General features: G+C 47.6%; 1 protein-coding gene across 2 annotated transcripts in view; it reads left to right on the forward strand.

Annotated features, from left to right (window-relative positions):
* RIMBP2 (RIMS binding protein 2) overlaps positions 1–19379 on the forward strand; it is a 112922-nt gene that overhangs the window by 10750 nt on the left and 82793 nt on the right. For both annotated transcript variants that reach the window (XM_058851841.1, XM_058851842.1), the window contains exon 2: positions 14195–14332. The gene's annotated coding sequence lies outside the window, so the exon portion shown is untranslated. The remainder of the gene's footprint in view (positions 1–14194; positions 14333–19379) is intronic.

Genomic DNA, 19379 nt, shown 5'->3' on the forward strand with positions numbered 1-19379 from the left:
TTTCATAGCAGTCATGGCTGATAGGAAAATGCAGATTTGAGGCATGCAGCACTATTTGTTTTCTGTTCTCTGCTACATTCATTACAAGTATAATTGCTGGCATTAGCTAGGCAGAAAAACGTATGCCTGTGAGCTCAGTGCTTTTAAAGGTCCATGGCATCCCTATTATCAGAATTTCTAATTTACTGGAATAACTTCAGGGCTGAAATGGGTTTCTTTCATCATGGGCTGGTGCAGTGTAAGTTATTCAGATACATGGTAAATCTCCTCCTGTGCATGGGAACAAATGCATCTGGATTTTTATCCTTCCATCAAACCTGCTTCAGGGATGCAGTCCCACAGGAATGTTCAGCTGTCACTACCCATCATTATTGGATTGATAACAGACCACAATTACATAAATAATAAAACCAGCAGGTAAATACTTCAGGGGAAATATCACAATATCCACTCTGTGTCTCACATCTCTTCACATTACCAGGAACATTTGGAAGGGCAGGAGAGACGAGTGAGAAACAAACCCCATTATTTCCATCAGCAATAATTAAAACCATTTACAAAGAGTGTGGAATATTTGAAACACATCTCAAAGCTCTGGCTTTTTGTGTCAGTGTAGGATTTGTGTTCAGGGAGGATGGGTTGGAACTGGAACAAACCAGAAGAAAGGGCTGTATGAATAAACCAGGAATTTGGGGAGCTTATCTTATGAAACACTAAAAGAGCTTTTTCTTTCCTGTCTAATAGTGACAAAATGACAAGGTAGGTCTGATTTCATCACTAATTCTGACTCAGGCACAGACTTGGTGCTCCAATTCAAACACCCAGAGATTGCCAAGGTGATGGGAATGTTCAGAAATGCCAAAAGCTTCATCTTCAGTGAAACCTTTCCACAGCATCTGTCTGGCTGAGCTCTAACCCAGCTTCAGTTTTTACCTTGTCTGAGTGCTCCCTGGCCTTGTTCTCTGTCTGAAGTCAGTAATTCTCAATGAACCCTTTCTCCAAGTGCTGCAGGAATGTTATTTATGTAAAAAAAAACCTTTTACTTTTGCAGTCTTTCCGTGGTGCCTCTGGTACTTCTCTCAGTGTAGGTGTGTGAATATTTTCCAATGCAGAGCTCCTAAGTAAAAGCTGCATCTGCTCTGGGAGCCCAAGGTTTCTCCCAATCTCTCACTGCCATGATATTTGTGAATAGTTCTGCTATTCTTTTGTAGGTTTTTCCCAAAGGTGTTCTTGGGAAAAGCAGAATTTTATTTTGAATTGTGATTCCCATGGGGCCAAATTCATGGTGTTATTACTTGTACTGTTTCCAGAATCCCTCTGAGCCCCTCATACAAGGGCTTCTACATTCATACAAGGGTAGAATGTTGGGATCACACTCAGGTTTTCTCCACAAAGATAGAACAGAAAGCCACACTAATAAATGGCTGTGTTTGGGGTAAGCTCCCCCTGCTGCTGATGCACATTCTGCCATCACTTTGTGTTATTTCAGGTTTGTGTTTGTTCCTGGCTGCTGTTCTCCAGCTGCAGGAGGGGAGCAGAGCAGCTCTGTGGGAGCCCCTGGGATCAGTTTGCAGATGATCCAGCACACACAGACCAGGCTCATTTGTTTCCTTTCCATGGGGCTGTTTTGTGCAGGCCCTGCAGGTTTGTGTCCAGGCAGTGTGGCAGACACTGGCACTGTTAAACTCATTCCTTCCTGAGGTGAAGGAAGGTCTGCAGGCAGAGAGTTCACAGCTTTATTGGCCTCTGGCTCTCTCTCTGCAGGTCTGTTTCCAATGCAGTGGCAGCAGTTTGCCCCTTACAAACACAGGATTAATGGTTAAGAAGTGTTAAATGCACTAAAGAAGTGGTAAATGCATTATTCCATACGTGCATTATTTTATGTTTCACGGATTCACGTGATGCACTTTGCCTTTCATCTCCAGATTCCAGTCCTTACAGACATTAATTAACAAAGTCTCTGTGCACATCTCCTAGGTAAGAATGGTTATTATCCCCGTTTTGTTCAGAAGGGCACAAATTTCACCAGATTTCTGCAGTGAGTCAGTGGCAGAGCTGGGAATCAAAAGTGGCAGAGCTGGGAATCAAAAGTGGCAGAGCTGGGAATCAAAAGTGGCAGAGCTGGGAATCAAAAGTGGCAGAGCTGCCCACACCAGAGCTCCTCTCCACCGAGGAAAGCACCAGGAGATGTGGAGGTTTCTGTACAATGCACACCAAACATGCTCAGTCATTTCCTGATGAATTAACAACCAGAAAAGCCAAATCCAGCAGTTTCATGCTGGCAGGGGAAGGGATGAGAGAGGATTTAGTGCTGGAGGAGCTGCTGGGCTCCCTGCAGGAAGGTGAGTCTGGAACCTCTGCAGATCCTCCTCTCCCGTCCTGCCTGGGCTCAGGGCAGGCTCCAGGGGAGGCTCAGGGAGCTGCTCCTGCTGCAGGAAAGTGAATTGTGCTGGTTCCTGCTGCAGAAAAGTGAATTGTGCTGGTTCCTGCTGCAGAAAAGTGAATTGTGCTGGTTCCTGCTGCAGAAAAGTGAATTGTGCTGGTTCCTGCTGCAGGAGAGTGAATTGTGCTGGTTCCTGCTGCAGGAAAGTGAATTGTGCTGGTTCCTGCTGCAGGAGAGTGAATTGTGCTGGTTCCTGCTGCAGGAAAGTGAATTGTGCTGGTTCCTGCTGCAGGAAAGTGAATTGTGCTGGTTCCTGCTGCAGGAAAGTGAATTGTGCTGGTTCCTGCTGCAGGAGAGTGAATTGTGCTGGTTCCTGCTGCAGGAGAGTGAATTGTGCTGGTTCCTGCTGCAGGAAAGTGAATTGTGCTGCTCCTGCTGCAGGAGAGTGAATTGTGCTGGTTCCTGCTGCAGGAGAGTGAATTGTGCTGGTTCCTGCTGCAGGAAAGTGAATTGTGCTGGTTCCTGCTGCAGGAGAGTGAATTGTGCTGGTTCCTGCAGCTGGAGAGTGAATTGTGCTGGTTCCTGCTGCAGGAGAGTGAATTGTGCTGGTTCCTGCTGCAGGAAAGTGAATTGTGCTGGTTCCTGCTGCAGGAGAGTGAATTGTGCTGGTTCCTGCTGCAGGAAAGTGAATTGTGCTGGTTCCTGCTGCAGGAAAGTGAATTGTGCTGGTTCCTGCTGCAGGAAAGTGAATTGTGCTGGTTCCTGCTGCAGGAGAGTGAATTGTGCTGGTTCCTGCTGCAGGAAAGTGAATTGTGCTGGTTCCTGCTGCTGGCTCACACACACTGGAAAACATCCTGGCCTGGCTGAGAGCTCTCCTGCTGTGCCACCAGCGCTTTCCCAGTGATCCAAACGTGAAAATATTCTTATTTGTGCTCTCCATAGCTGGATTCACTCCCTCCCCATCCCTGCCCCATCATTTGTTTGTGAGACAGACTTGGGATTTTGTCTGAGCTCTTTGGGTGGAGCTGACCTGCAGATTTCAGGTCTCACCTGTTCCTCTCTGGTTATGAATCATTGCTGATGATTTTTCCTCTCAGCCTGGATAGAACAGGTGAATGCTTTTGACCTTGAGGTCTTCAAACTGTAATTTCTGGGGATGTTATGACTGGGATCTGAGTTATGCAGACCTGTGATGGGTGAGGCACAGGAACCTTAGATCTGCTGCTACAACCTTAAAAATAAAGAAAAAGAAATCCTTTCTTCAGCTGAGAGGGAATTCTGGTCCTAAAAATCCTGCTGAGAATCAAGAGGTTGCTGGAGGTTTCTAAGGAAGGATTCTTTTGGAGAAAATCAGGCCAGGGTTTGCCTTTTTTCCCCTAGAGTTTAGAAGAGAGAGTGTTTTTAAAGACATCCATTCTCTTCCTACATGAACAGTGGCTTGAATTCAGCGTGCTGTCTGCTCTGGAAGTTTATTAATGTAATCACTCAGCTGCAGATAGTTAAAACATTGAAGGAATCAGGCTGGCAGGGAGCCTAATCACTGTGCAAAGCCAAGCCACACCACAGCAATATTAACCTTTCCCGTCTGGAGCTCTCTCAGTTCCCCTCTCGTGTGCTTATCTAAGCCTGGCAGCAGAATGTGCAAGGTAGAGACTTTCAGGAGATGTGCTGGGGTGGGTTTTTTTGGTTTATTTTCAATTGGAAGGATGTATTGCAATATTTGTGCTAACAGCTTTCCTGCAGAGCTGGAATGTGCTCTGTGGAAGGTGAGAGGGGGAAGCTCAGTGTGAAGATGGGACTGGTCCATGGAGTCCTGGAATCAGGGATCATTTGGGCTGGGAAATAGCTCCAGGGCAGAGTCAGAACCTCTGAGCCAACCTGCCCCTTCTCCAGAGAGAGAGCAGCAGTGCAGGGCTTGGGAGCAGATCCCTGGGACAGGACAGCTCAGCAGAACCTGTCCAAACTGGGCTCCAGCTCAGCAGAACCTGTCCAAACTGGGCTCCAGCTCAGCAGAACCTGTCCAAACTGGGCTCCAGCTCAGCAGAACCTGTCCAAACTGGGCTCCCCAGGCTCTGCTTTGGCCACAGGATTTATTGGCACGTTCTGTGATGCTCTGCTTTTTGAGACTTCCAGCTAGAAGTGGTTTTTAGATTAACACAGCAGCATGAGTCATTTGCATCAGAGCTTCCTGCCCAGAAGGTACCAAAGTTGTTTTTAATTTGTCATAAAAACTTTTGACAGCAGACTCTCACTCTGAATTTAGCATAGATTTCTGCAGATAGGTGTTTAACTAATTAAATTCAGAGCAATTTGGCACAGCAGCTAAAAATATGGGAACCCTCAAGACTGCAGTGCTTTGGAGAATTGGTGTCAGCTACAGCAAGAGCCACGATGAAAATCAGAGAGATGGAGATTTGTAAACTGGAAGGGCAGGACAATGTGATATTGGCTGCAGCAAAGAGGAGAATTAAGGGCAGGGTATGAGAAGTGAGAGGAGGATTTTTGAAGCTGGAGTTTGCTCAGGGGAGCTCCCAGCAGTGCTGGGTTTTGTGAGGAGTTTCATGGATGGAGGAAGGGTTTGTGTGCAGGGAGGTCACAGAGTGGCTGCTTCAAAGGGAGGGAGCACAGAGCCGTGGTCATCTCAGACACAGGAAAGTGTGGAAAGCTGTGGAAAAGTAGTTTATTAGTTTCTAGGTTCATACAGCTGCTGAAGATTTTATTGTTCCAATTAAAAAAAGAAAAGCCCAGTCCTCAGCTGACTCTTGTTCCTTCACTTGGAAGGAAGCAGTTCACGTTGCCACATCGTTCACTTATCAAACCAAAGGAAATCAGAGTTCTTCTGCAGTGTTTTCCATTGCTTGGTGTGAGCATTTTATTGCTTATCAGGGATTTTTTCTTGCCAACTGTCTGCATTCATTTTATCATTCTGGTGATGCAGACTCTGGATGTTTCTGTTCCAGGGCTGGGATTGCATGCCTGGACAGCCTCCAGGACTGCCTATTGTTCTCTCTTACTTTGAGCTGCAAGGGACAAGTGAGCTCTAATTTTTAAATTTATTTATTAAAAAATCGAATCAACAATCTTCCCATTCACAATCGAGATCCCCATTCACCCAAAGCTCCATCTGTGTAATTAGCCACAAGCCGAACTCTGCATTTTCAGTAGGGTTTCCTCTCTGCTGTCATGGTGGGAATTGTTCGGTCTGGCTGATGTTGGAAGGCTGTTTGAACAGAGAAAGAAGGATTTTTTTGTCTGATGATAAACACACCTTGTTCATTTGTTCTTGATCCTGTGGAAGAGCTGACAGATTTTTTTGTCTGATGATAAACACACCTTGCTCATTTGTTCTTGATCCTGTGGAAGAGCTGAGAGCCACCAGAGCAGTTCCACTGAAGGACCAAACTGCTGGGGGAAGCAGGATTGGTAAAGGCAACAACCAGGCCAGAAAAGGTGTCTGCATTTCAAGGGTGAGGTTTGTGTCTGGCACCAGAGCTCAGGTTCAGAAGGAAATGGGGTTTTGTTTTAGCTGGAATCAACAGGTTCAGGTTGCCAACCTCTAGGAAAGTTCAGGTTACTTTTCTAAGCTGTTACTCAGCTCTTGTGAGGTGTTTTCTGTCCTGCCCATCTGCACTGCAGGGCACAGCAGTCACACTGAAGGATGTTCTTTCCTTGGGAAGGGCAGAGAGGAGCTCAGGGAGCCGGGAGGGTTTCCCTCAGCAGGGTGGAGGCAGCGTGGGATGCTGAGATCACCCTGCAGTGATGCTCAGCCTGGCCCATCCCAGCACAGGAACAGAACCTCTGAGCAGAACAGAACCTCTGAGCACAGGAACAGAACCTCTGAGCACAGGAACAGAACCTCTGAGCAGAACAGAACCTCTGAGCACAGGAACAGAACCTCTGAGCACAGGAACAGAACCTCTGAGCACAGGAACAGAACCTCTGAGCAAACAGAACCTCTGAGCAGAACAGAACCTCTGAGCACAGGAACAGAACCTCTGAGCACAGGAACAGAACCTCTGAGCAGAACAGAACCTCTGAGCAGAACAGAACCTCTGAGCACAGGAACAGAACCTCTGAGCAGAACAGAACCTCTGAGCAGAACAGAACCTCTGAGCACAGGAACAGAACCTCTGAGCACAGGAACAGAACCTCTGAGCAGAACAGAACCTCTGAGCAGAACAGAACCTCTGAGCAGAACAGAACCTCTGAGCACAGGAACAGAACCTCTGAGCACAGGAACAGAACCTCTGAGCAGAACAGAACCTCTGAGCAGAACAGAACCTCTGAGCAGAACAGAACCTCTGAGCACAGGAACAGAACCTCTGAGCACAGGAACAGAACCTCTGAGCAGGGGAACAGAACCTCTGAGCAGAACAGAACCTCTGAGCACAGGAACAGAACCTCTGAGCAGAACAGAACCTCTGAGCAGAACAGAACCTCTGAGTACAGGAACAGAACCTCTGAGCAGGGGAACAGAACCTCTGAGCACAGGAACAGAACCTCTGAGTACAGGAACAGAACCTCTGAGCACAGGAACAGAACCTCTGAGCAGAACAGAACCTCTGAGCAGAACAGAACCTCTGAGCAGAACAGAACCTCTGAGTAGGGGAACAGAACCTCTGAGCACAGGAACAGAACCTCTGAGTAGGGGAACAGAACCTCTGAGTAGGGGAACAGAACCTCTGAGCAGGGGAACAGAACCTCTGAGCAGAGGAACAGAACCTCTGAGCACAGGAACAGAACCTCTGAGCAGAACAGAACCTCTGAGCAGAACAGAGACTCTGAGCACAGGAACAGAGACTCTGAGCACAGGAACAGAACCTCTGAGCACAGGAACAGAACCTCTGAGCAGAACAGAACCTCTGAGCAGAACAGAACCTCTGAGCAGAACAGAACCTCTGAGCAGAACAGAACCTCTGAGCAGAACAGAACCTCTGAGCACAGGAACAGAGACTCTGAGCTCATCACAAAAGCTCTGAGGGATGCTGGAGGCTCAGATGAGGCCGGGGTTTGTGTCTGACACATGGCAGAGCTGGCAGGGACGGGTGCTGCAATGAGGAGTGACAGAACATGGTGGTAAAAACACCAGATTAATTCAGAGTACAAGTGCAGTGTCCTGCAGTTTGGTTCCCTGCTTGCCTCAGTCTGAAGCGTGTTCAGAGAGCTGACAACTCCACCAGGTGTCATCAGTGGAGTGCTTTGGGACGGTGCCTTGTCTAACCAAGGAGCACGTTTTGTTACAAGTTTCCAAAAATCATTACACAAGAAGTTGTGATTCTTCCTTTTGGAGCCCACTTTCCATTTTCCAATGCCAGCTTGCTTTCAAAACTCCCAGTGCCATGGGATAATTAGGTAGGGACCCTGCAGGTAATTATCTTTTCTGGAAAGCCAAATACTCCCTCTCTCCTGATGGCTGAGGAGAATTCCTGTCAAGCTCACTGTGTGTATTTTTAATAGAGTTTTGCTGTTATTTATCTCGTAATTGCTTCCCTTTCAAGCAGCCAGGTTATTGCAAGGTAGTTCTTTCAGCATTTTTCTCTCAGATGATCTCTCCTGTGAGTTTGCTGTGCTGCCCTTTGGCTGCTGGGCTTTGCAGAGCCTCATCCTCAGCAGGGCTGGGGCTCCCTGGGACTGGGGGAAATTCCTGAGAGGCCAAACTGGGACCATTCCCCGTGTGTGGAAAGCACATTTGTGCCTGGAGGGAGATCAGGTCCATTTGGATTATCTGGGGTTTGTGGAGGAAGAACTGGCTGGGAAATCTCTGAGCCTTCCCGTGGTGCCAACTGGAATAACTCGAGCAGAAACTGCAATAAACTGGGTATCAAACCACAGGGAGAGGTACAAACTTCATTAAAGGCACTAAAAGCAGGCAGGAGGATCCTGTAGCCAGAGCCCTTCCCCTGCTGGGAGAGGATTCTCCAGCCCAGGGAGCAGATGCAGGCTCTGAACACCTTCCTTGGCTCTCTCCACTTTGATGTCTCTGCAGCTGCTTCTCCTCCTTTGTTTATTTCATTTAAAAAGTATTCATAACAATGAAGCGTGGTTCTGTGTGCTGCCTGTGGTCCTGTCAGCATTTGGAACCACTTTTTTCATCAGTTTTCAGTGGCTGGTAAAGTCTGAACTTCTCTCCTGTGTTTGAGTCCCAGAACAGACCCCAGAATTAAAAGGCTTTAGGACACTTCCTGATCTGTCTGGATTCATAAATTACCAAGATTCCAGCTTAGTGCTCCTTTCCTTCACCCAAATTTTCCTTGGGTGGAATATCTCCCGTGTCATGAATATTTTCAGTTTCCTCTTTTGTGCATGCAGAGCTCTCTCACAGCTCTCAACCTGCAATTACAGCTCTCCCTAATAAATATTTAAATGGCAGTTCAGCTTTCAGACAGAGGACACCGGTGACAAAGATCAAGCTTTCTGACCTTTTGTTAATTTGCTCACTGAAATAGGATTCCCATGGTCTCATTTTTTGTATTTAAGAGAAGAAATTTGCATACAGAGAGGGTGGTGGCTTTTCTCATTTTTGTTGCTCATTTCCCTTTGGTGCATTTATTCTAGTAGATCTTAAAGAAAAGTCACTGGATAGTTCTATCAGTTATGCATGAGAGTATGAAAGATAGAACTGAAGTAAAAAAACCAAACAATTGGGTTCTTTATCAGGAAATAACTTGAAAAAGCATTTTTTTTTACCATTGTGGAAAAAAAAAAAATCAGCAAAAAAAGGAAAAGTAGAAATGTGTTAGACCAGTGGAGAAACTTGTTACTCCCACACTGCATTGGAAAGAAATACAAACTGTTTATGATAGCAGTGTTGTGAGAGGGAAGCTGGAAAATCTCAATTACTGCTTTGGAAGTGAAGTGATCTGTTCTGGAAAATGCAGCAGCTGCATCCCCCCAGAAACTGAACTGACAGAGGAAACAATGAGGTGTGTCCACAGCATCTCAAACCCACTGGATTGTCAGGAACTGCCAAATGCAAACTGTGGTATGGAATTGTCAACCTTAGCTAAAAATGTTGGGTTTCTTTGTGCTTGTTCTGAGCTTTTTGTGGGTATTCCACAGGAAGGAATGATTGCAGCTCCTGGAGCTCAGGCTGGGCCAGACAAATCCTGGGAAAGCTCTGCTGCTGGCCCCATAGCTCTGGTAGTTTGGTTTTCTTTCTTATTCTATATGCAGCCATAAATGAATGGACACAGCTATAAAGTTGATTAAAGAAGGGGCTTAATTAAGGGTTGTAATTAAACTAGTGGAGGAAATGACAATGGAATTGAAAATTCAGAATGAGTGATGTAAAGGCTGATGGTGTTGAGGCAGTAATCTGTATGAAATAATTGATTCTGTAGCCATTAGTCTTTCCTAATGAGATTAAGGACGAGGTGGCACGAGCTCAGGAATTAATTTGTTTTGTGACTTTGAAATGTGGTGTGATGGTACAAAAGTGGTGATTGTTTAACACACCAAGAGGCTCTCAGACTGCAAGACAAACACCATCAGGGTAATTCTGTGCTCTCAGCTGTGACAGGGTCAGGGTAAGGTTTGGCTGAAGCCTGAAACACCAACCCAAACCTCCTGCGTGCTCCAGCCTGGGTGATTCCAGGAGAATCAGCTGCACAGCTTTTATTCCATCTTTTAGCAGAGGCTCCCCGGGAGCTGCTGGGGAGAAATTCTCCCCAAATTCCCCCTGGGAGCGTGTGGGGATCTGAGAGGTGCAGGATTTTTCTGTGCTGTGGGTACTGAGTGGTGCCACCCCCTTGGCTGGTCCTGTGGTGTCTTCACCTAAAAATTAACAGTGCTCCCAACCCAAGGCTTGTCTTATTGTTACCTTCCTGTACTTACCAGGGCAGTAATAAGTTGTAATAAATTGATTGTAGACAGTAAATAAAACAGATCAGCTTGGTTAGAATTAAATATGTCTTTCTCTGCAAACACCCACACAGTGCAGAGCTGCAGAGCTACTACACATTGTAACAGTGCTGATTATTTCACTAATGCTGAATATTTATACTCACAGAGAGGCAAAAGGAAAAAGACACACTAAAAGCAGAGGGAGGTCAGGAAAATCCTTTCAATTGGAGAGGAAAGATTAAAATGTGTTTTGTGAAGGATTTATTGAAGTATCTTACATTACAAGCTCCACATTTAAGAATTGCTCCAGTGGAGTGATCTCACTTACAATTGTTGCCATTTTCCTTCCATGCTGAGTGTTCCTGTCCCGTGTGTAACCTGGCTCCTGGTGCTTTGATCACCATTTCCAGCTTAGCACCAAAGTTAATTGCTGAGCTGTTTCTGATGTGCAGTTAGAGATCAGAGAAGGCAGTGACAGCATCTTTCAGATGAAGGGATGTTCCAAGCAGGCTGCTTTGGCTCCGGTGTGGTTTGTGTCCTGCAGAGCTGTGGCAGTGCCCAGCAGGAGCATCAGCCTGGCACTGCAGCTCCTGGCAGGGATTTTCCTGGAAGGACTTTGCAGATCTTCAGCAAACTCCTCCTGTGAGCTGCAGCAGTGATCTGGGAAGGGTCAGCTCCTCTTGCTGCTCCTCTGACCTGGAACTTTCCCGAGTGAAAACTCTAAGGAGTAACTCTATAATCTATAATCAGAACTCTGTATAAACTCTATAACCAGAAGGTTTTGGCTCTGACAGGATTTTTCCCTGCATTTACAGAGACTGCAGATACCAGAGCTGCACATTTGTGAAACTGCAGGGACCTCTTTATCTCTTATACCCAGAGAGCCCTAAGGGAAGGCTGGAATTCCACAGGAGGGGTAACAACTCTCAGCAAAACAACTCCTGGATTGCAAATCCTGCGCTTGAACACCAAGCTGCAGCTGTGCATTTGCATTTTCAAGGCCTGTGCCCATCAGCATCCCTTGCAGCAGAGCAATCCGTGCTCTGGATGTGCTTCAGTGCATTTGTTTGTGTCTTTAAGAAGCCATGCCATCCCTCAAAACCAAACGTGGGGAACTTGCAGTGCATGAAGTGACTTCTCAAAATAGATCTTTCCCCAGCAAAAGGCTCTGTCACCAGAGTTCTTTAGCAGTCAGGCTGCACCTTAATGAGTCACTCAGACAGGTTCCAGGCAGGATTGAATTACGATCCTGTTCAGCAGCCACCGGTTCTGCTCAGGAAAGTCATGAATAAATAAAAGCTGTGAGCTGCAGGCCCGAGCCCAGCAGACCTGAGAGGATCCATCCTTTTCTGAGCGATTTCCCATGTCCCACTCCACGCTGCCATCGGAATTAGATTTGTGCTAATGAAGACACCAAGCATTATGTAAGTAAAGGCATTTAAAAATAGGTGGCAATGTGGGGGTCTGGGTGGAAATATCTGTCATTAACTCCATGCAATCTGTTCCACTGCGACCTCTGATATTTAGCTCGTGCACACAGGATGCAATTCAGATGCCTCATTTTGTGTGAGGGACACTGTCCAAAGGTATTTTTAGAATTCCATTTCAGGGAGAAAATCAAGTCTTTGGAAGGACTGATTCATGGTTATCATGGTCTCCCCTGCTCTATTCCAGGATTTAGCACAATCTGGGCCCCAGAGGGTTTTGTGCTCCCTTGGTGTAGGGACGAGGGGATCGGTGGGGCAGGTTTGGGGTCCAGCAGCTGATCTGGGTTCATGAACAGAATCAGGGTGTGGAAGGGAGCTGTGTGGAGCTGGGGAACAGGGCAGGAGCTGTGTGGAGCTGGGGAACAGGGCAGGGGCTGTGAGATGATGCTGGGGAACAGGGCAGGAGCTGTGAGATGCTGGGGAACAGGGCAGGAGCTGTGAGATGCTGAGGGAACAGGACAGGAGCTGTGAGATGATGCTGGGGAACAGGACAGGAGCTGTGTGGAGCTGGGGAACAGGACAGGAGCTGTGTGGAGGGGATGCTCTGGAGATGCTCTGGAGATGCTCTGGGGATGCTCTGGAGATGCTCTGGAGATGCTCAGGGGATGCTCTGGAGATGCTCTGGAGATGCTCTGGAGCTGAGCTCTGGAGATGCTCTGGGGATGCTCTGGAGCTGAGCTCTGGGGATGCTCTGGAGATGCTCAGGGGATGCTCTGGGGATGCTCAGGGGATGCTCTGGGGATGCTCAGGGGATGCTCAGGAGATGCTCAGGGGATGCTCTGGGGATGCTCAGGGGATGCTCTGGAGATGCTCTGGAGATGCTCTGGGGATGCTCAGGGGATGCTCTGGGGATACTCAGGAGATGCTCTGGAGATGCTCAGGGGATGCTCTGGGGATGCTCTGGGGATGCTCTGGGGATGCTCTGGGGATGCTCTGGAGATGCTCAGGGGATGCTCAGGGGATACTCAGGAGATGCTCTGGAGATGCTCAGGGGATGCTCAGGGGATGCTCTGGAGATGCTCTGGAGATGCTCAGGGGATGCTCTGGGGATGCTCAGGGGATGCTCAGGGGATGCTCTGGGGATGCTCAGGGGATGCTCAGGGGATGCTCTGGGGGCTGCCCCCAGCCCTGCTGAGCTCGCTCCTGCCCCTCCAGTGGAGCCACCTCTGCAAAGGTGGGGGATCACAGAATTTTATTTGCTGAGCTTAATTAGCAGATCTTTCTACTCAGGTTTTTTATTTTCTAGTTAGAGAACAGCAACCCAAATCAAACATTCTGGGAAGATGCCTCACTGCTTCAGAGCCCCAGCTGCAGCACAATCTGCTCCTGGACCTGCTCTTCCAATAGCTCTGAGCACTTTGCACTTGGTTATCCTGACCTGGATCTCACAAGAGGGATGTGAGGATGGAGCTGTGAGGACTCAGTGGGAAAGTGAGGACAGAGCAAAAGTTCTCCCAGAAATTCACTGCAAAGGTCCCTCTGTGTTTAAGGAACTTTCCCCCAGTTTCTGTGGTTCTTGAGGAAGCGGCTTCAGATGCTGTGGGTGGCATGGAATTGACGTGGTGTGAGGAAGGGAAGCTGCTCCTGCCCGAGGGAGGAAGAGCTGTCCTGGATCTTCCCTGGGTTGTGGAGCTGTCACCAGCTGGGATCCTACCAGAGATCCGGGGGAGTTCTTACCCAGAGTCTGCATTTCGTCTCTCTCAGTGATTCACCCTCTCCACTGACTCACTCTGCAAATGCTGCTTGATTGCTGGCCAGAACAAAATATGCTTAGCAGAGAATTAAGTAGATTTGAGCTATCCCAAGTTGAGGATCCTTTCTCAGAAACATGTGGACTTCAAAGGATATTGGCATGAAAATGTACTGGATTTGAGGGGGTTGTTCCCAAACCTTTTTGAAAAGGAATTTGAGCAAGTTGTCTTCACTGATTCCATCCAAAAAGATCTGAAATACCAAATTTAAAGATCCCTATTAAGCTAAGGAGCACTGTGAGTTGAGTGGGTGAGACAGCAAAAACCCTCCAGGATTTCTAATGGTGCCTTGGATTAACCTTTGTTGTTGCTATAAAGAGAGATTCTGGCAAACTTGCAGACTGTAGTGATAAATATTGGACAGGATTTTTCTGCTTCATTCTGTGTCCTTACATTTCTTAGAGAAGATATTGAGACTGATTTTCACTCATCTGCCCTCTGAAATGATTTTCTTTCAGCGTACCAGTGATGATACCATTCAAGGTTTATTTTGGAGTTTTTGGTTGGGTTTCAGTCTTGTTGCCTGCCATAACAAAAGTGTTTATTCATCAGGGCTGAATCCATTGATTCAGAGTGGAGTTTATTGTGTGTAATGGATGATTGACCATCAGTTTCCTGCAGCTTTTGGGGGCAGTGCAGTGAGGATGATGCTGGGGAAGCACTGCAAGGGGAGAGCAAGTGCAAACACCCTTGTACCAAACCACTGACTCGTTCTCTTTTATCCTGTGCAGTTTGGAAATGATCCAGCATGTCTGCAGCCTGCAGCTCCACAGAAAATATTTGATCAGACCTGGTTTATAGAAGAGAGCCAGAATTCCCAGTCTCATGTCACCACCTTAAACCCGAGGCTTCATCTCTGGCAGCTTTTAGTAAGTCCTGGCTTTGTTTTTCCAGTTTTGTGGCAACATTTGAAGAGAGGTTTTGCTTTGCAATCCACGCTGCTGCTTTGGTTCTGGTTTTTGTTGTTTGCATGGGCATGGTAGCAGAGGGATGGGGATGTGTGAGGGGGAGGTTTTGGGAGGGTTTGACTCCACCCTCCTCAAGGCAGGTTCTCTGAACCAATTCCTAAACTCCAGGGCAGCACCTGCAGGAAAGCTGTGAGCTTGTGGTGCAGCCTGAGCCTGAGATGAGAGTTTAAAAGGCAGAAATGTGACAGAAACCCTGCCAGTGCCAAGTTCTGCGTGCAGGAACGCAAAGTGCAGGATCCTGTGCACAGTCTGTGCTTTAATCAGCACATCCCACTCTGGTTTGGTGCATCCCTCCTGACCTTGGCTCTGAGTAGCAGCAGAGGGTTTCTGCTTGGATTCCTGTGTGCTTGCACATGCTCTGATTTTCAGGCACCTTTTGAATTTAGAGAAGAAACTTTTAGAAGGTTTGGTGAGTTGGGTGGTCCCCAGCTCCTGGTGCTGAGTTATGAGATGTGGTTCATATGTCACCTGTCATCTTCAAAACACTTTGCAAACAGTTGCTAACAGAATAAATTAAAGAAAGTTCATTTAAAAATACCATTTTAAAGCTTTGTATTCTCACTATTCTTCTTAGTACCTCACTGACCTGAAAGTAAAGGCTTAAAGCTCTGCTGATGTTTGAAGCTCGAGGTTCTAAATTTGGTGCTGGATTTATCCATTTGAAAGATATGAGTTTGATTGCATCAGAAGTAATTATATTTAATATGACAAGAGAAAAGTGCATAAATGTGATATTTTGAACGGCTGTTAATACCTTCTTTGCATCTCTGCTTGTGAAAAGAATAATTACATAGCAGTGACGTGAACTGAATGTTGAGGTCTGCTGAAAGACATTTCTGGGTGTCAGTGGTTTAGCAGGAGGTGTTTGGGGAGGGAGGGTGATGTTTGCAGAGCCAGGCCCAGCACCCTGCCAGAAACCCAGCCTGGAGCCAGTGGGGATTTCACCGTGATTCCCTTCCCACAAATAATTGCTGCCTGCAGGAGACACCAAGTGTTGCAAAGCAAAAAGCTTTGGTTTGGCTCTGGGTGTTGGGAAGGGAGGAGAGGAACGATTGTTTGCTGCTCCTCTGAGTCCATCCTGCACTGCTCGTGCAGAAATCTTGATTTTCTGTGTTTGAAGGAAAAGCTGTCTCCAAATGTAATGCTGGTGAGATCTCCTCGCTGGCTTCCATTGGAATTTCCTCCCAGGTGGCTGCACTGGTAAATGTTTTCCTTTCTCAATGCTTCCAGACACATTCAAAGCTTTCACCTGAGAGGCAGTGGGTGGACCAGGGGAAGGAGATAATGAGCTATATAAATAATTAGCAGCACATTTTAAAGATGCTTATATGGAGCCAAAAGCATCTTGGCTGGAGTTCCCAAAGATGTATCTGAGACTATTCATTCCAGCAAGGCAGATAGAATTTAACTCTGTGGTGTTCAGGATTCAGGGGATGTTGGGAGCTCTGTTGATGAAGGAGCAGAAGGTGACACGCTTTAAGGCCACTCATGAACGTGTTTTGAAGCTCCCTGGTTCCTGCTCAAGCAGCAGATGATGTTTGGTGTCGTTGCCATGAGGATTTGCAGTTCATTCCCCACAGGTAAAACCCCAGAATCAAAGTGGCACAGGCTCCTTCCCCTGGAGAGGAGAGGAGTGCAAACACTTCAAACATTCTGCTGTAACATTGCAGTTAACAGAGGATAAAATGCAATTCCAGAGCTAACCAATATTTGTACAGATAACTGGAAGATGCATTTGAATGGGATTTGATCTTTTGCAATAATGCCAGGATGATGTGATTGCTGGAGAGTTCCTGGGATGGGGAGGCAGGGCTGGAGCTGGGATGGGGAAGCAGGGCTGGAGCTGGGATGGGATGGGATGGGATGGGATGGGATGGGATGGGATGGGATGGGATGGGGAAGCAGGGCTGGAGCTGGGATGGGATGGGATGGGATGGGATGAGCCATTATCTCCCCAGGAGCTGCTGCTGAGGCAGGCAGGATTCCCCTGCCCGTGGCAGGGAGCTCTGAGGAGGTTTTTGGGCTCCCAGCTCTCACTGAAACCCTCCCAGGTTCTGCCCACGAGGCTCTGCTGTGGTTCTGTGCCCGTGACCCAGCCCGGGGCTCTCCTTGCACTGAACTCTGACTGAATTCTGGATTTTTAAATCCTATTTGTTTGTTTATGGCTGTGTGAGCACACTCTCCTCTAATTGCTGACTTGTGTGTCATTATAAATGGTCTTCATTCCTTAAATTCAGTTCAGCTTTCCAGGTGAGGCGTTGGCAGGTGCTGGCACAGCTCTCCAGGCCTGGTCACATCTCAATGGGACACTGCTGCACTCTCTGGGGCTGATAAGTAAAGGTCAAAATAATATCCAGAGAGTAATATAATATGATATAATATAATATAATATAATACAATATAATTAATATAATATAATATAATTAGTATAATATAATTAGTATAATATAATTAGTATAATATAATATAATATAATATAATATAATATAATATAATATAATATAATATAATATAATATAATATAATATAATATAATATAATGTAATGTAATGTAATGTAATGTAATGTAATATAATGTAATATAATGTAATGTAATATAATGTAATGTAATATAATGTAATGTAATATAATGTAATATAATGTAATGTAATATAATGTAATGTAATATAATGTAATGTAATATAATGTAATGTAATATAATGTAATGTAATATAATATAATTAATATAATATAATATAATTAATATAATATAATATAATTAATATAATATAATATAATTAATACAATATAATTAATATAATATAATATCCAGTATGAATGAAAAGGCTGTGAAATATATAAATGTGGCAGTGAAATCTGCATGTGGCCATCCCTTCATGGAGCTGTCAGTACCTGCTGACACTTGAAATGAAGGTGTTCAGGCCCTGGCTGTGGTGTGTACACATCAGCACAGCCATCAGGGGCTGGGCTCCACACAAACAGTCATCAGCTTGTTTGAAACTTTCCTGCCCTGGCTGCTTAAATACATTTGCATTAATAGAAGGATGAGACCGACTTCATGATATTCCCTGCATGACAAAAGCTAAAAATAGTTCTATTAGAACTTTGGCTGCAGCTCTGCGAGATTTTAGCAGTTTGGGGGAGAGGAAAACACTTTTGAAAGGTTATAATTACTGAGTTATGTGTTGTTGGGTTTTTTCCTGAAGTATACCAAAATAACATGAAGAAATTGGGACAGGCAGGCTTTTTTTGTGCCGTGGCATTTCCAGGGTTGCAGCCTGGCTTCCCACTTGAGATGGGGGTGGGCTTTGCTGGTGCCTGCTCCCAGCAGCTCCCCTGGGCAGGGATCCAGTGGAGAGAGGATTGCACAGGAGGAGAATTCTCTTCTGAATGCACAAAGTGAGGAGCTAAGCCTGCCACTGTCTGATGCCGAAAGGAATCCAGCACGGAGTAACTTTATGTGGGAGTGTAAATTGTGTTTAAACAGCTGGCAGGTTAAAAACTCAGATGAATGTCCAGAAAAAGCTGCGGTTTGAATCCAGTTTCCTGTTGTGGTGGGATATGAGATTTTAAAAATCAAACCAATTCCTGTGTGGCAGCAGAGCAGCCCTGGAACCCCGGGAGTGCCAGGCTGCTGTAAGGGGAGGAAAGGGTTAACACACCTGGAGTGGGATGTGCACAGCGACCTGCCAGGACCGACCCGCCAGGACCGACCCGCCAGGACCGACCCGCCAGGACCGACCTGCCAGGACCGACCCGACCTGCCAGGACCGACCTGCCAGGACCGACCTGCCAGGACCGACCCGCCAGGACCGACCTGCCAGGACCGACCCGCCAGGACCGACCCGCCAGGACCGACCCGACCTGCCAGGACCGACCTGCCAGGACCGACCCGCCAGGACCGACCTGCCAGGACCGACCTGCCAGGACCGACCTGCCAGGACCGACCCGCCAGGACCGACCCGCCAGGACCGACCTGCCAGGACCGACCCGCCAGGACCGACCTGCCAGGACCGACCTGCCAGGACTGACCCGCCAGGACCGACCTGCCAGGACCGACCTGCCAGGACCGACCCGCCAGGACCGACCTGCCAGGACCGACCCGACCTGCCAGGACCGACCTGCCAGGACCGACCCGACCTGCCAGGACCGACCCGCCAGGACCCTCCCAGCTGGGAGGAGGTGTCGGGGTGGGGCTGCTGGGGCTCCGGAGGGGTCACGGGTGGGAGGTGAACAGCTGGAACAGCTGGAACAGCTGGAACAGCTGGAGCAGACAGAACAGCTGGAACAGCTGGAACAGCCGGAGCAGACAGAACGGCTGTAACAGCTGGAACAGCTGGAACAGCCAGAGCAGTTGGAACAGCTGGAACAGCTGGAGCAGCTGGAACAGCCGGAACAGCTGGAACAGCTGGAGCAGCTGGAACAGCCGGAGCAGCTGGAACAGCTGGAGCAGCTGGAGCAGACAGAACAGCTGGAACAGCTGGAACAGCTGGAGCAGACAGAACAGCTGGAACAGCTGGAACAGCTGGAGCAGACAGAACAGCTGGAACAGCCGGAGCAGTTGGAACAGCTGGAACACCTGGAGCACCTGGAACACCTGGAGCACCTGGAACACCTGGAGCAGCCGGAACACCTGGAACACCTGGAACATCTGGAACAGCTGGAGCAGCCGTGCTGTCCCTGCCAGCCCAGCTGGGACTGAGCAGAGCCAGCCCAGCAGCTGCCCTCGGTGGCTGAGGAAAGGGAGCAGCTGTGAGAGGAACCTCGTGAGCAGCTCCTGGGAACGGCCCCTCTGCTCCCTCGGGAGCACCGCTGGATTCTGCAGCTGCTGAGGGGTTTAACAATCACCTTCTGAGCATCTTCAGAGGGGAAGGAAAGCAGGCAGGGTGAGAGGGAGATGGTGCTGTGGCAGATGGGATTTAAATGTCCCTGAGTGACAGAATGGGAG

The sequence above is a fragment of the Poecile atricapillus genome, chromosome 16, assembly GCF_030490865.1.
Source record: "Poecile atricapillus isolate bPoeAtr1 chromosome 16, bPoeAtr1.hap1, whole genome shotgun sequence".
NCBI classification, from domain to species: Eukaryota; Metazoa; Chordata; class Aves; order Passeriformes; family Paridae; genus Poecile; species Poecile atricapillus.